The sequence below is a fragment of the Tursiops truncatus genome, chromosome 10, assembly GCF_011762595.2.
Source record: "Tursiops truncatus isolate mTurTru1 chromosome 10, mTurTru1.mat.Y, whole genome shotgun sequence".
Classification (NCBI taxonomy): Eukaryota; Metazoa; Chordata; class Mammalia; order Artiodactyla; family Delphinidae; genus Tursiops; species Tursiops truncatus.
In genome coordinates, this window is record NC_047043.1 from 12,692,842 (window position 1) to 12,706,045 (window position 13,204).

At 43.3% G+C, this 13,204-nt stretch overlaps 1 protein-coding gene across 29 annotated transcripts in view; it reads right to left on the reverse strand.

The window, feature by feature from the left end:
- ATXN1 (ataxin 1) overlaps positions 1–13,204 on the reverse strand; it is a 398,514-nt gene that overhangs the window by 170,938 nt on the left and 214,372 nt on the right. Inside the window, exon 1 of one of the 29 annotated variants that reach the window (XM_073810373.1) lies at positions 8,208–8,230. The exons of the other annotated variants lie outside the window; for them this stretch is intronic. The gene's annotated coding sequence lies outside the window, so the exon portion shown is untranslated. Of the gene's footprint in view, positions 1–8,207; positions 8,231–13,204 lie in introns of those variants that run through there. 29 annotated transcript variants of the gene reach the window in all.

The window sequence follows — 13,204 nt, forward strand, 5'->3', positions numbered from 1 at the left end:
TTACGGTTGGTAAATCACCTTGCAATTCCCAGGTCAAAGACGTGAAATGAACAGTATTAGTATTTGTTTTAGGGAAGTCAAAGTGATGAACTCTGCCCAGTGGGCCTAATTAGGATGCAAAGCTTGTAACTTAAAGGTAAGAGGAAAAATATTTTTGCAGTACTTATTTTTACCTAATTCTCTTCTACGCTAAGAGAGTAAAGGGCATGCTTGTGATTACTGATGACACTGTATTAAGTTGATAATGGTAAAAATAAATTAAGATGGATGGATGGGTAGACAAATGACCAGCTGGCGACCAAATACATATATTCCTCCCATATTATATATTAAGGCTGCTTCTTCAGAACCCTCTCTTCCTTACCCAAATTATCACTGCAGAAACAGATCATCATGCTTCGAGTCTTAAAATATAATGGAATTCCTAAATCAAATCTATGAGATTTGGTTAAGAACTTTCAATACGGATTTGTCCAGTTTTTGAGGTAACAGCGATACAAATCTTTTTGGTTTAAATATTTGTTGCTATTCCTCCCTTTCTTGCCCAAACTGATAAAAATAAAGCTTTTCTATTACATTATGCTTAGAAATTCTCTAAACTGTAGAAGGTGCCTGAAATTCATGAAGAAATAAATGGATGGACAGATGGGTCCGCTTTGCGAAGTCAGAATGAACCCTGAATGGTTTCTTATGCCTCTAGGAAAGACTGAACTTCAAACAGGCAGGACAAGTATTTTTCTTAGCAAACCTTTATGGGAAATGGGCTCAATCACTACTTAGTGTTTAAGGACTTTCACTGTATGGAAACTTCCTCACACTGAAGTCTCCAAAGCCAAGTTTATAATTGACAATGTATGCCTGAGTATAAGGCGAAGGGAAGGTTCTTCACAAATGTATCCCTCAGAAAAGATTGAGTTCTAGTTTTGCATGCTTACAGAGTCACCTAGCAGCATTGCTGTTTTTTTCTTTTCAAGGAAGAAAAGAGATTTAGCTAGTAATTATTCTTGGGAGTACGACTTTACAGTTGAAAAGAATGAATGTCACATAAATAAAAAAGGATTTTAAAGACTGCTTTCTAAAGCAACACAGTAAGTGGTTATGCTGTATAGTTCGTAAATACATACTCACTGGAAGGATAGAAAAAAACTCTCAATATTGTTTGGTACCCATATTGTTATAGTAATGGTCCCCAATATATCATGCCTCCTTGTCCATGTTCACGTAAACTGAGCTTGGCTATGTGATTTGTTTTGGCTGGAAAGGTATTTAAAATGTAATCAATAGATATAGACATGGGTACTTGTGGCTTGGGATAAAATTCTTGGTGACAGCATCACACACAGATTCAAAACATATTTGTATCTCAAATGACTTAGATGGAAGTCAAGATAATCTGCCCTGGAATGCTATATCAGATGACTTATAAAGTGGTTCAAAAGATGACAAAGACACTAGCACTATGAAGTTGTAAACAAATTATTTTTGTTTACAAAACTAATATGAAAGTAGAAAAAAAAGGAATGTTTTTAAGTTAATCTACTATGACTTCAAAACATGCTTGTGGGCTTCCCTGGTGGCACAGTGGTTAAGAATCCACCTGCCAATGCAGGGGACACAGGTTCAAGCCCTGGTCCGGGAAGATACCACATGCCGTGGAGCAACTAAGCCCGTGCGCCACACGTACTGAGCCTGCGCTCTAGAGCCTGCGAGCCACAACTACTGAAGCCCATGCGCCTAGAGCCCGTGTTCTGCAACGAGAAGCCACCACAATGAGAAGCCCGCACACTGCAACAAAGAGTAGCCCCAGCTCGCTGCAACTAGAGAAAGCCCGCGCGCAGCAACAAAGACCCGACACAGCCAAAAATTAAAAAAAAAAAAAAAAAAAAAAAAATGCTTGTGAGGCTAAATAGTTTAAGTATAAATCTGATTCTTTGAGCTGAATCTCTAACTTCTTAAAATGTTTACAGTCGGGCTTCCCTGGTGGTGCAGTGATTAAGAATCCGCCTGCCAATGCAGGGGACATGGGTTCGATTCCTGATATGGGAAGATCCCACATGCTGTGGAGCAACTAAGCCCGTAGTGCCAGAACTACTGAGCCTGTGCTCTAGAGCCGGCGAGCCACAACTACTGAAGCCAGTGAGCCACAACTACCAAAGCCTGCGTGCTCCACAACAAGAGAAGCCACCACAATGAGAAGCCCACACAGCAACAAAGACCCAATGCAGCCAAAAATAAATAAATATATTAAAAAAAAATGTTTACAGTCAAATTGGCCAAAAAAAAAAAAAAAACTCACTGAAAGGATGGATGATAGCTTAAAGTTGAACATGTATCTCACACCCAAACCTCTTCTTGATCTGTAGATCTGAAGACGGAACACCTTACCTGAAATATCTATGAACAAAATAAATGTCTCACCACCCCACACCCCTTAAGATAGCTACTATCAAAAACACAGAAAACAAGCACTGACAAGGATGTAGAGAAAGTGGAACCTTTGTGCACTGCTGGTAGGAACGTGAAATGGTGAAGCCATTGTGGAAAACGGTACAATGGCTCCTCAAAAAATTAGAAATAGAATCACCATACAATCCAGCAGTTGTACTTCTGGGTATTTTCCCAAAGAATTGAAAGCAGGAACTTGAACAGATATTTGTACGCACATATTCATAGCAGCATTATTCACAAAAACCAAAAGGTGAAAGCAACCCGAGTGTGAATAAACAAAATGTATATATATACAGTGGAATATTATTGAGCCTCAAAAAGGAAGGAAATTCTGACATATGCTACAGTATGGGTGAACCTTAGGAAAGTTGTGCTAAGTGAAATAAGTCAGTCCCAAAAGGACAAATACTTATATGGTATCTAGAATCCACTTATATGGTATACTGAGAGTAGTCAACTTCATAGAGACAGGAAGTTAAACGGTGCTTGCCAAGGGCTGGGGGAGACGAACGGGAAATTATTATTTAACGAATGTGGAGTTTCAGTTTTACAAGATGAAAAGAGTTCTGGAGATTGGGGGCACAACATGTGCAGACTTAACACTACTGAACTGAACATCTTAAAATGATTAAAATGGGAAATTCTGTATTCCACCACATTAAAAAAAGAAAAAAGAATGTCATGTACACCTTAAACTCAACATTTTCAAAATTCTGTTCTGTGCCTGTTCTCCCCATCTCTGTGAGCGACACATTCATTTCCTTACTTGCTCAAGCCAGAAACCTAGGAATTATCCTGGTGACCACGTCCCTATCCTTCATCCACATCAGAAAACTACAAGTCCTGCACAGCTGACCTTGAGAATACATGCGTCTTGAACTCACCTACCTCTCTCTGAGGTTGCTACCACCATTCAAGTCCAAACCACTATCACTTCCTCTCAGGCCAACTACAGGTTTTCCTTCCCCATTCCCTGCTTTCTTGCCATCCTCTAATCCACCCTGCGTGTTTAAGCCCTCACGTGACTTTCCAGGTACTTAACAGAATCGAACCTCCTTGTCAGTTCCAAGGCTCTTCACTATCTGTGGCTTGCCAACTCTAACTTCATAGCCCTCTAACTCACCCTGGTCTTCAGCCACATGGGTTCAAGATCAGGTTCTCTGAATGTGCCAAGCACTCCTTATCTCAAGGCTTTTGCATATGCCAGTTGCTCTGCCTATCTTCAGGTTAATGTCATCTCCTAAGCCAGGCTTTTCCTGCCCACCCAGGCTGAAGTGGCTCCATCCCTCCCCCTTGTTATTTTTTCTCATTTTCCCTTCATTTCTCATTATATATATTCGTTTACGTATTTACTGTCTATCTCTTCCAGTTGACTATAAGCTCCTTGAGGGCAAGGCTTGGCCCTACTTGCCATTCTTGGCACAAATAAAAAATCATAATGTCAGATGGCAAAAAGTGTTATGAAAAAAGCAAAGCAGGGTAAGAAGCTATTTTAGACGAAGCGCAAGGATGGAGATTGGTTCAAGATGGCAGAGTAGAAGGACGTGCGCTCACTCCCTCTTGCAAGAGCACCAGAATCACAACTAACTGCTGAACAATCATTGACAGGAAGACACTGGAACTCACCAAAAAACATACCCACATCCAAAGACAAAGGAGAAGCCACAATGAGGCGGTAGGAGGGGCGCAGTCACAATAAAATCAAATCCCATAACTGCTGGGTGGGTGACTCACAAACTGGAGAACACTTATACTTAGAGACAAATTACAACAAAACACAATGATCCAAAACCTATGAGATGCAGCAAAAGTAGTTCTAAGAGGGAAGTTTATAGCTACACAAGCCTACCTCAAGAAACAAGAAAAATCTCATATAAACAATCTAACCTTACACCTAAAGGAACTAGAGAAAGAAGAACAAACAAAACCCAAAGTTAGCAGAAGGAAAGAAATCATCAAGATCAGAGCAGAAATAAATGAAATAGAAACAAAGAAAACAATAGCAAAGATCAATAAAACTAAAAGCTGGTTCTTTGAGAAGATAAACAAAATTGATAAACCTTTAGCCAGACTCATCAAGAAAAAGAGGGAGAGGACTCAAATCAATAAAGTTAGAAATGAACAAGGAGAAGTTACAATGGACACCACAGAAATACAAAGCATCCTAAGACTACTAGAAGCCACTCTGTGCCAATAAAATGGACAACCTGGAAGAAATGGACAAATTCTTAGAAAGGTATAACCTTCCAAGACTGAACCAGGAAGAAACAGAAAATATAAACAGACAAATCACAAGTAATGAAATTGAAACTGTGATTAAAAATCTTCCAACAAACAGAAGTCCAGGACCAGATGGCTTCACAGGTGAATTCTATCAAACATTTAGAGAAGAGCTGACACCCATCCTTCTCAAAAGCTTCCAAGAAATTGCAGAGGAAGGAACACTCCCAAACTCATTCTAGGAGGCCACCATCACCCTGATACCAAAACTAGACAAAGATACTACAAAAAAGAAAATTACAGACCAGTATCACTGATGAATACAGATGCAAAAATTCTCAACAAAATACTAGCAAACGGAATCCAACAACACATTAAAAGGATCATACACCATGGTGTATGGGATTTATCCCAGGGATGCAAGGATTCTTCAATATACACAAATCAATTAATGTGATACACCATATTAACAAATTGAAGACTAAAAACCATATGATCATCGCAATAGATGCAGAAAAAGCTTTTGACAAAATTCAACACCCATTTATGATAAAAACTCTCCAGAAAGTGGGCATAGAGGGAACCTACCTCAACATGATAAAGGCCATATATGACAAACCCACAGCAAACATCATTCTCAGTGATGAGAAACTGAAAGCATTTCCTCTAAGATCAGGAACAAAACAAGGATGTCCACTCTCACCACTACTATTCAACATACTTTTGGAAGTCCTAGCCACGGCAATCAGAGAAGAAAAAGAAATAAAAGGAATACAAATTGAAAAAAAAAGTAAAACTGTCACTCTTTGCAGTTGACATGATACTATATATAGAGAGTCCTAAAGATGCCACCAGAAAACTACTAGAGCTAATCAATGAATTTGGTAAAGTCGCAGGATACAAAATTAATGCACAGAAATCTCTTGCATTCCTATACACTAAGGATGAAAGATCAGAAAGAGAAATTAAGGAAACAATACCATTCACCATTGCAACAAAAAACCTAGGAATAAACCTACCTAAGGAGGTAAAAGACCTGTACTCAGAAAACTATGAGACACTGATGAAAGAAATCAAAGATGACACAAACAGATGGAGAGACATACCATGTTCCTGGATTGGAAGAAACAATATTGTGAAGATGACTATACTACCCAAAGCAATATACAGATTAAATGCAATCCCCATCAAATTACCAGTGGCATTTTTTTTAAAAACATAACTAGAACAAAATATCTTAAAATTTGTATGGAGACACAAAAGAAGACCCCGAATAGCCAAAGCAGTCTTGAGGGAAAAAAACGGAGCTGGAGGAATTAGACTCTCTGACTTCAGAGTATACTACAAAGCTATAGTAATCAAGACAATATGATATGGTACTGGCACAAAAAAATATAGATCAATGGAACAGGATAGAAAGCCCAGAGATAAAGCCACACATCTATGGTCAACTAATCTATAAGGAGGCAAGGATATAGAATGGAGAAAAGAGAGTCTCTTCAATAAGTGGTGCTGGGAAAACTGGACAGCTACATGTAAAAGAATGAAATTAGAACACTCCCTAACACCATACACAAAAATAAACTCAAAATGGATTAAAGACCTAAATGTAAGGCCAGACACTATAAATCTCTTAGAGGAAAGCATAGTAAGAACACTCTTTGACATAAATCACAGCAAGATCTTTTTTGATCCACCTCCTAGAGTAATGGAAATAAAAACAAAAATAAACAAATGGGACCTAATGAAACTTCAAAGCTTTTGCAAAGCAAACTACAAAGACAAAAAGACAACCCTCAGAATAGGAGAAAATATTTGCAAACAAATCAACGAACAAAGGATTAATCTCCAAAATATATAAACAGCTCATGCAGCTCAATATTAAAAAAACAAACAACCCAATCAAAAAATGGGCAGAAGACCTAAGTAGACATTTCTCCAAAGAGGACATACAGATGGCCAAGAGGCACATGAAAAGCTGCTCAACATCACTAATTATTAGAGAAATGCAAATCAAAACTACAATGCAGTTATCACCTCACAGCAGTTAGAATGGGCTTCATCAGAAAATCTACAAACTAAAATCTACTTGATTTTAGTCCAGAGTTTTCATCCTACACTGCCTGACAGTCCATAGTATCACTTCTACTTACTTTTCCAACCGTATCTCATACCTTCCCCACCCCAGGCAAATGGGCTGCTGCTTGTTCCTTGGACATACGCTTCATTTTCCAGAATCTATGCTTTTTGACTCATTTGCCTTCACCACCCCTACCCACCGCTGCTGCAGACTAACCGAAACCTCAACTCCAATTTCAAAAATCACCTTCTCCATGAAAACTTTCCAGATCTTCCCAAGCAGAAGCGATCATTTCCACCTCTAACTCCCTAAAGCACGTTTTTACTTTCATTGTACATTTCATTACGTTCTGTCTTATGCCCTAATTACTTGTATACTTTTTCAAGTCCCTTTTTAGCTCATAAGATTCTGGAGGACACAGACTGCATCACCTACCACCTTGCTACTCAACTATTCTTTTGTTTCCCTAAGTGCGGTCTTTGGCATCACCTGGGAGCTTCTTAGAAATCCAGAATCTCGGGCCTCACCTCAGCCCTGGAGGGTCAGAAACTGCATTTTAACAAGACCCCAAGGTGATTCCTATGCACTTGATCAAGCTCACACTAGCCACTCATTTCATACTTGACTGGTTGAGCTGACTAGAAAAAAAATTCATCAGAAACAGAATTTACACAATTCCTTCAAAAGATAATCATGAGTGAATAAAGCTTTCGTTATATAAGACTATGTTAAAGCTCTGGAGTCAGCAAGCAGAAGGTTAACTATATATATCAACCTTCTGCGTGAGGAAAACAAAGTTTGCCTTGGCCAACTAAACGGCTGAGAAAATTCTGAAGTTTTATAAAGCTTGTCTACTTAAGGGTAGGAAGCCAGCAGACGACTTGCCCACTATTGCCAATAGTATAATTCTCCTTTAGTGCATCGGTTGGCCGTGAAAATATTTACATCAAAGCTTTAAAGGGTCTTCTGTCACATCCAGTAGACTTATAATACAGATGTGCTACAGACCTAAGAGTTCTCCTCCTTTAGTGGAGCAATAGTACTTCTTTCTCTGTTCTGTAACAATGCTTTGGATTTTTTTCCTACGTGGTAGACAAAGCGTAGTAAGGAAATACAGACTTGATGTGACACTCAACTCCTGTGAAGTGGGCGTTGCGTTTCCTTGGGGATGGGAGGCCGTGGCAGTTGGGACCGTCCTTCTTCAAGGGCCCCGTGCTGGCCACTAGGGGGCATCCGCACACGAATCAAATTATCCTGAGTTCAAACAGGAGAAACCGTGCATGGGAATTTACAGGGCACCTGCCTCTATCTTCCACTCCCCCTCATAAATGGACAGGCAGCAAACATAATAATTCCATAATAGGACTTATCCCTAACCTTTGTCTTGTAACACAAGAGACACTAAGTGAATAAGCTTGAGTCTATTGCAGGACTAGGGGTAGAAGCCTGGAGCACCTACCTTCTTCTCCAAACTGCTCACTCATGATCTCAGAAATTCAAGTTAATACACCCACTGCAGAAGTGGCCTTCAGGGAGCAGGGGACAGAGAAGTGAGGCTGCGGAGGCTTGGAGCAAACAGGATGGACTCTGTGGGGCATTAGCAGGGGTGAGAAGGTCAGTCTCAGGCCACCACGCTGCCCGAGTGGCTGACCCACTGCCAGAGGACCCTCCCAGGTGGCCTGGCTTCCTCCTGCACCTGAGCTGCTAAGCGTGCGGCTCTGACCTTGCTCCCATCCTTCTCCTCACCAGGTCCCTCTGATGTCTGTGCAGACTCGAGGGGAAGTCTAGTGACAGGACAGGATGCCCCGAGGCAGCCAGGTGTGAGCTGGCAGCAGAACACACGGGGCACCCCCTCCCCTCAGCCTCACAGCGACAGGAATGTTCTCACCCTCAGAAGTTCTGCCACCCAGGCCGATAGGAAAGGTTTCACCACAGGGTTTTAATACACTGTCCCCCTTCCTCAGAAAGCACCACTTGTTTGCATGGCCCTAAATAACTCCTGCAGAAGACACAAGTGACTCTGATGTGGAGCCATGGAATCTACCACGGTCACAGAACCTGGAAACAGCTGCATGTGACCACAGGCGCATCTCCAATCCGCCCCTCAACTCTGTAGGAAAGGAAAGCACTTTACAGTAACAGGGAAGCGACTGCTTTGTTTACTGTTCTCTTTCAATTAGGAATCTGTACTCCTTGGACACCTGTTTTTCAAATACTAAATTTATTTTAAAAACAGCATTTCCAAGTTCTAAACATTTAAAAGGCACTCTTCTCTTAAGACAGAATCAACTTTAGAACCCAAGCCTTTTTTTTTCTCCCAATATGTCAGCAAGCAAAGAGCAACAGAATGGGCTGAGCAAAGCCTATGGCTGGCCCTGCGACCTGCCTTCTCAGATTTCTCCCCATAGGTTTTCAGACACCAAGAAGCGCAGTTATACTCTCCCTCCTGCAAGTCAGAGCAAGAGCCAGAGTCAGTAGCAACAGCAGAATATGCATTAAAACAGTGACAAGAAAAGCGGCTCAGACCCCCTGCCCCACACGGCCACCATCTAACCAGCAACAAACAACAAGCATCACTTTCTAGGAATTTGTGAGCGGCTGTGATCACGTGTCCTCCTTACACTCAGGTTTGCTTTGACCAAATATTACATAGCAACAACTTGGTTGAAAGGCCCCTGGGACTCACCATTGAAAAAGAAGGCTTTGTAAATGACATATCTGTTCGGTATCTGCTCTTTTTAGCACAGGCACATTTCAGAAGTTCAGCCAATGGCTGGAGAAATGTTTGGGACATTGAAAATCCCCTCTCTGGCAACAGGGCTAATCTCACGTATGAATTTTTCAGTCCCTGAGTTGAGAAGACGTATTAAATACCCAGCAACGTGTTTATCTTCATTAAACAGCAAACGCCCTTTCAAACAAAATCCGACAGGACAGAGATTACCGTTCATGCTAATGGAAAGTGATCAAAAGCCCAAGATGCTTTCGTTAGCTTACTCTGAAGCCTGTTCCTGCTTGAGTTTCTCTGCAAAGTACATCAAAAGAATATAGATATCACTGGAGACTCGAAATGTTTACAGCCTTCTAGTAACAAGTGAGAAACTACTCTTGAAACTATACAAGGTGGGGAACAAAGCTTACTGCCACCTTCTCCCTGAAACATAATACAGCACAATCTATAAACAGCTCAGCGCTTCTGTTTAAATGTACAACCTCCCCCATCCCAAACATGATGGAGGTTTCCGATCATCTTGCTATTTCAAAGGAATCTTAAGAATCAATCTAACAAATTGTGGTGATTTTATGGGCTGGTAAGAGGGCTTGAAATAATGGGGAATGCCAAGTGTCTCCCACTCGAAGCAGGGCCCTATTCCTTGCTCAGATTGGAGAAGGGGCAAAGCTTTCATAGAGAGGAGCAGTTCTCTTGCCAACTAGGGCAAGCGGGAAGGTCTACCCACCAAGGGCAGTGTCAGAAGGGCCAAGGGCATTCCAGGGAGAGCGACGGCGACCTGAAGCTCTCCTCCTCTATCACACTTCCTGCACCTCTGGCCAGAGATGCCAGCTTCCCAGACCCACACAGAAAGCAGAGAAGAAGAAAGGCAGGAGGTTAGGAGTTTTCTTCTCCCCTGCTAGCATCTCTCCAACTCCAGCCTATATTCAAGGAAAAGAGACCTGGGACTGATGGACTCCTGAATCCCAGGGACTCAGCACTCACTCTGGTTCTTGGGAGCTAAGAGTTGAGGTGTGTGAACTGCATACAATTTAGCTTCTCTCATTAGACTGTCCTCTGCCACTAGAGACAGGCGCCTATGAAATGTGATACGACTAGTCCCAGAAAGTAAAATGGGAATGCAAAACATTCCCCTTCTGTCACATCAGCCTTCTTTCTCCCTTCTATCAAAACTGGCACTCTCCTGTCAGACTAAAACGACCAAGAAAGCAATGTGCGGTGGCCTTGTGAAGCTCACATGAACTGTCAGCTTGCAAAATCTTGACCAACCAGCAAAATGTTGCCACGTGTTTCCCAGAGCCATGGGGAGCTTGAGTCTGGTAACGAGGCAAACCAGCAGGAGAGAAAGACAGTTCTCACTGCGTGGACGGTGAGCCCTCTCTCATCAGGGGCTAGATGCTGCAACATTTAATTCCACGTTTAAACGGCCCACGTTTAAGCCATTATCTCCACTAGAGGGCCACGACGGAGATGAAATTGCAGCCTGATGACTTTGCTGCTGATTTAAGAATTGATCCTAAACCTTGGGGAGGGCAGGGCAGGAAGAGATAAGGTTGGGGTTAAGACGATACGCAGTTACTCAAAGGGGGCTTATCTTGGTCTAAGGCTACTGCCAATTCTACCCAAGAAGCCTCAACTCATAGAACAACACTGTTACTGAAATAAGCTCAAGGGCTTTCCCTGGTGGCGCAGTGGTTGAGAGTCCGCCTGCTAATGCAGGGGACACGGGTTTGTGCCCCGGTCCGGGAGGATCCCACATGCCACGGAGCGGCTGGGCCCGTGAGCCATGGCCGCTAAGCCTGTGCGTCCGGAGCCTGTGCCCCGCAACGGGAGAGGCCACAGCAGTGAGAGGCCCGTGTACCGCGCAAAAAAAAAAAAAAAAAAAGCTCAACAAATATATAACATAGGACACCTTCAATAGCCACCTGGGCTCAAAAAGTCAGTCTCAAAAAGGAGTCTCCAACTCCCCCCCTTGTTTCTTACATCCACACAATCATCCCGTTTTGGTCAATTTTTTCCTTGTAGTGTCAATCACATCTGTCCCTTCATAATGCTCCCAAGTTTTCAAAGTCTTATTTCCTTTTGCCTGTAATAACCTCCCAACCAGGGCCCCCGTCTCTGGTTTTCTCCCCACCATCTCCTGGGCCGTGAACACAGTTGTAAAGCTAATCTCACTGAAACAAGGCTGGTCCCATCACCAGCTTGCTGAAAGATCTCCAGTGATTACGAACCCTCAGTTCAGGACCCGCTCCACAGTACTGCCCTGCTCACATTAAAACAAAGACAGGCAGGGCCCCTCCATCTCCACCGACCACCCCCCACAAACCAGAAACAAGCCCCATTTTCTAGGAATCTGTTAGTGGCTGTGATCCCTGGGACTCCCAGCATTCAGGTTTCTTTTTTTTTTTTTTTTTTTGCGGTACACGGGCCTCTCACTGATGGGGCCTCTCCCGTTGCAGAGCACAGCCTCCGGACGCACAGGCCCAGCAGCCATGGCTCACGGGCCCAGCCGCTCCGTGGCATGTGGGATCTTCCCGGACCGGGGCACGAACCCGTGTCCCCTGCGTCGGCAGGCAGACTCTCAACCACTGCGCCACCAGGGAAGCCCTCAGGTTTCTCTTGATCAAATACAACACATGGAGACGTGGCTGAGAGGCCCCGTTCTTTGGTCTGACACATGTGCTGTGACCCCTCCCTACCTTTCCAGTGCGATCTGCCCCACTCTCTCTGAGCATACCGCTTTCCATATTGATTCACACACAGAGTTTCCAACCTATTTTTCACAGTCGGCTGCTATGCTGGGCTCAGCCACGCTTTGCCCCTGTCCGGAACCCCCTTTCTCCATTGACCTGGAGGTGGATGCTGCCGTCTGCCAGACTCCAGGACTGGAGGCAGCAGGTGCACGTGCGAGAGAGCCTGACGCAGGGGAGAGACGGTGCAGTGCAGTCGAACACACCTGGGCTGGAATCACGGCAGCATCCTGGACAGGTTAACCTCCCCTTAATTCAGTTTCTTTGTTTTAAAATGAGGACAGTAATCTCTACCTGGTTCAGGAGGAACAAGGCTAGAAGGGCAGCTGGCGCCAGGTAACACATGAACTGTGACTTCACGCAGGGGACAGACAGTGACAGGGCCGGGACAGGGCTGAAGCGTGAAAGGCTGGGCTTTATCAAGGGCTCAACCACCAGCTAGGTTGGATTTAATCTGTTCATGTCTTCATGATCTTCCACGCACTGTGGCTAATCAATGTCAGCTCTGTTATTATTATTTTTTTTTTTTAAATAATGCTCTTTTAATTTTAATCAACATCTTCAAGCCAGGCTTAGTTTTTCCAAGTCTGGGTTCGGGGGCCGTCATGTGCATTCCTGTTACAAACACAATCAGTCACGAGTGACAATTCATCGCTACGTTCGTTCATTCCTTCACCCTACAGATACTCATGGAGCACCTACCGTGTGCTGGGTGGGAGAAACACAAAAAGGAACCTGAGGATTGGAAAGGTGGGAGCTTACGTATAAAAGGCTGAATGCCTTGTCTAGGACATAGCAGGTGGTACATGCCCTTTCCAGGGCAAAGCTCTGAAGCATTGCATCGCTCGTGTAATTCTCCAAGTTTTCTCTCTCCCCCTGTGATTACAGGGAGGTCTCTAGCTGGTAGGATGAAAAGATCCATGCAGCCTGCATTGGGGAGCCATGCGTGGAGGACGGTGTCCTGCAGAGACACCA